This window comes from Cynoglossus semilaevis, chromosome Z (assembly GCF_000523025.1).
Source record: "Cynoglossus semilaevis isolate Cse_v1.0 chromosome Z, Cse_v1.0, whole genome shotgun sequence".
NCBI classification, from domain to species: domain Eukaryota; kingdom Metazoa; phylum Chordata; class Actinopteri; order Pleuronectiformes; family Cynoglossidae; genus Cynoglossus; species Cynoglossus semilaevis.
The window spans coordinates 12,625,404-12,630,213 of NC_024328.1; positions in this window are offsets into that span (position 1 = coordinate 12,625,404).

A 4,810-nucleotide genomic window follows, 5' to 3' on the forward strand; every position below is an offset into this window, starting at 1 on the left:
CCCACCAGAGGCACAGACCGAACAGGAGCCATCAGACGAGTGTCCGCACCAACCCAGGGAACCAACAGAAGGGGGTCTGCTACGGACCAAGGAAGCACTGACCCTACCCCCCCTTTAAGGGACGGCTCCTGACGTCCCAACATAGGGGCTGGGAGGGTGGGAAAAACAGGTCCCACTGATGGAGAGGCTGCTGCAGGGAACGCTAAGCCGTGGTCAGGTTGCAGAGCGCTCAACTGTGTCTTCACTCTCTCACATTCTCGCTGCGTGGCACCGAAATCCGCCAGGAGAGCCTCCCAGTATGCTGGGTCCAGTCGTGGTTGGATCATTCTGTCACGTGAGGGCAACAACAGGAAGCAGGCAGGACCCAAGTGCAGTACTGGTGCAGGTCGTTTTATTAACATAGTCCAAATTAACGAAACACGAAGAACTACCAGGCATGGAGTTCTCTTTGTAACAGGGAATACTAGGAAACACAGAACAGGAGAAACACGAACTGCTACCGAACACGAACAGCCTGACAGAACGAACTGAACAATGATCCAACAACAATGATCCAAACAACAATGATCCACCAACAATGATCCAACAACAATGATCCAAACAACAATGATCCAACTACAATGATCCAACAACAATGATCCAAACAACAATGATCCAACTACAATGATCCAACAACAATGATCCAACAACAATGATCCAACAATAATGATCCAACAACAATGATCCAAGCAACAATGATCCAACTACAATGATCCAACAACAATGATCCAAACAACAATGATCCAACTACAATGATCCAACAACAATGATCCAAACAACAATGATCCACCAACAATGATCCAACAACAATGATCCAAACAACAATGATCCACCAACAATGATCCAACAACAATGATCCAAGCAACAATGATCCAACTACAATGATCCAACAACAATGATCCAACCAGGACAGAGTGCGGGGGAGGGGTATATATACACAGGGAGCACCAGGTGACACAAGTGAAGCTAATTACCGACAGGTGAGTGTGAACAGACAGATCACCCCACAAAGCAGACAACAGGAAAAGGAAACAGACAGACATGACATTATGAGGTCATTTAAACTAGAAGATTATACAGTATTTCATTACATAAACTTCCCTGATGATAGTTACGAAACACTGATCAAAACTATTCGCAATCATACAAGAGTTGCAAGCATATGAACGAAACGTTCCGTCGCTGCCTTCGTTTTCTACACGTTGACCCCTCCTCAACGCACACGGACACGCCATCAACACTGAATTCACTCAGTTCGTCCTCGTCACATTTTCCCCGCCCTCTCTCGTGATTTACATTCCACTCATTTCTCATCGGGCCAGGCAGATCCCCGACTGAGTGGGACTAATTTACCATGGTAATGAGATGGCTCCTACAAACATAGCCAGCTGGAGACCGGAGTAAATGATCCTGTCAACAGTCAAGAACACAAATATGGCTAACAGCTAATTAGCTCACGGCAGTTTGTAGAGGTGACATTCTGTGTGATCTGCGGCGGAAAGGTGGAGGGGAGAGAGAAGATGATTAATGTGTGTGTGTGTTTTGTTTTCCCAAACACACTGCCCTACAGTGAAACACACAGACACACACTTCACACCACAGCTAGTATCCCCCCCCCCCCCCCCGTTTCCTCCGCATGGCACGGTGCAACTAGGATAAGAGCAAGTATGTGCCACCAGAACGAGCAGGGAGAATATATGCAAAGTACACAATCAAAGGTGTACCCCCCCGGTGCTAGACAGCCAATCATAGCTGTCCCAGTCTGTGTCGCCAGCCAGCAGGAGGCAAAATTAGTCCTGGTTAGCAGCCAGAGTCCTGCCGAGTGGCTGATTAGTCATTTAGACTGAAGGGGGGACTGAATGGTTATGAGTCCAACTACATGTCTGAGAGGCCTCTGCACAGCAGACAAAGAGTGTTTTATACGAGGAAGACATTGGCACGCTGTCTCATGGCTCCTTTGTAAATGTGCTACACTGAACCGAACCATAATTACCTTTATCAGTGTCACACACAAGGCTTTCAGTGTGTGTTTGGGGAACAGATTTGGTTTAGCAGATCAAACATGGTGTTGAGGTAGAGGGGGCCCTAGTCAATGCATAATCAGGGCCTCCGAGCCGAACGGTGAGGCACTACTGCAAAGCGCAATGTGACTTCCAGTACTGGCGGTGTTGGAAGCCGATGTGTGTGTGCGTTTGGATTGTCATAGGCCCACAAAATTCCACTGGGAAACCTGAAAACAAATGCAAAATATGAAAAGCATGTCTTCTAACCAACCAACATGTCTATGTGGGCCACACGGGGGTTTCGCTACCACCAGGTTAGAAGTGGGTATGGGTTTGGAATGATCAAGAAGCAACTAGTGACGTCGGTCATGCCTTGGCTGATGAGAAGACTTGTTAATGTGACTGAACACCTGCCAAATGTCATACCAGGCCAGGAAGTGTCTTGTGATCAGAAGAGTGTGTTTGTGTACTGCCTATACATTACTGCATACACACTCTTCTTGACTAAGCTTTGCGTTGCGTGTGTAGATTTTTTTTTTGTCAAGCCTCATTTATGCTAGCATTAGAAACTATTGGTACTGAGCGAGAAACATTTTTTTCTGTCATTTCCTATTGATAATCTGGCTGGCATGACCCTTTAGGGACTCAGTACTTTAGGGGCACGGTAACTAAGTATGAAAAAAAATATCAAAAAAAATGTTTAAAGATAATTTTATTAATGTTATTTTATTGCATGTATAAATATACTTACAATTAAAAAACATGAAAATATTAAAAGTTCTGAGATTTTATGAACAAAATGAAATTATTTTCATATCTATTGACTAAGTTTGTCACATGTGGGCAATGACATGGCAGACAGAACCCAAGTGCAGTACTGGTGCAGGTCGTTTCATTAACAAAGTCCAAATTAACAAAACAGGAAGAACTACCAGGCATGGAATTCTCTTTGTAACACGGAACAGGAAACACACGAACTGCTACCGAACACGAACAGCCTGACAGAACGAACTGAACAATGATCCAACAACAATGATCCAACAACAATGATCCAACAACAATGATCCAACAACAATGATCCAACAACAATGATCCAACAACAATGATCCAACAACAATGATCCAACAACAATGATCCAACAACAATGATCCAACAACAATGATCCAACAACAATGATCCAACAACAATGATCCAACAACAATGATCCAACAACAATGATCCAACAACAATGATCCAACAACAATGATCCAACAACAATGATCCAACAACAATGATCCAACAACAATGATCCAACAACAATGATCCAACAACAATGATCCAACAACAATGATCCAACAACAATGATCCAACAACAATGATCCAACAACAATGATCCAACAACAATGATCCAACAACAATGATCCAACAACAATGATCCAACAACAGTGATCCAACTACAATGATCCAACAACAATGATCCAACAACAATGATCCAACAACAATGATCCAACAACAATGATCCAACAACAATGATCCAACAACAATGATCCAACAACAATGATCCAAACAACAATGATCCAACTACAATGATCCAACAAAAATGATCCAACAACAATGATCCAACCAGGACAGAGTGCGGGAGAGGGGTATATATACACAGGGAGCACCAGGTGACACAATGAAGCTAATTACAGACAGGTGAGTGTGAACAGACAGATCACCCCACAAAGCAGACAACAGGAAAAGGAAACAGACAGACATGACAAAGTTGCTTGCCACTAAGACTGAGTTGCCATATAGTCAACAGACTATGATTGGCTGTCAACAATTACAGAAAAAGACTTTGCAAACTAAAGCAGAATATTGGTTCCGAACGTTTCCCCCTAAGTACTAATTTGTCCCTCAAATTCGTCTTCGTCTCCCATCTCTGTCTGCTTTTTTTTAAATAAAAGAAATAAATAAATAAAGAAATGGCATGTTCCTATCAGGGGGATTGGATGACTTTGAGCAGCAGATGCTGATTTTTCCCTCGAGATGTTTCCATGGTGGAGTCAAGTCTTAACTGTCTCCTAGAAAGACCCACGCTTCCCACAATCTCAACAGGTCATCAGAATTAACTGGCTTGATAGCAGAGTACAGCAAATCCAACAAAGTGTCTCTGCCTAATTGTTCCAGTCTGTCAAGGCCAGGTTATCCCTTCACATAAGGCCACTCTTTCAAAAGGGCAACCTTGGTGTGTTGGTGATGTGTGAAGAGGCGGAGGAGTGAAGATTTAGATCAGTCCTGCTGTAAGGACTGGAAATTTAAGAGGCATGGACAGCTGGTAGTCAGTACTCTCTGAGCGTGATTATTTAGATGTTGATTCACTGACTAGGTGGTCACAGTGGCAATAACAGACAATAACAGTTTTCTTTTATTAGGTTTAGTGTATAGTTTAGTGTATAAACCCAGAGGAATTATTAACAGTGGTACTATTTTTTTTTACTTATAATAATAAAAAAGAGTGAAGTGATGATATAAAAAAACCTTGCCTGATTGACTTAAATGTCTGTCTGTAGGTTATAATTTACAGTGACCGTACATGGCTTTGTTTAGCAGCGCTCTGAACATTCAATTTATTGAGATTTAGCATCTGATATATTTTTCTAAGTACTTTGTAAATCGTCGCTCGTTTTGTTTATCTGTGACTCTAAAAACAGACAATTGTGACTAACTATAAAAATTTGAGCACCTTAACCAACATACAATGAAAGAAAGACATGTTCATTAGAGAGGTCTAAAGAGTAAAA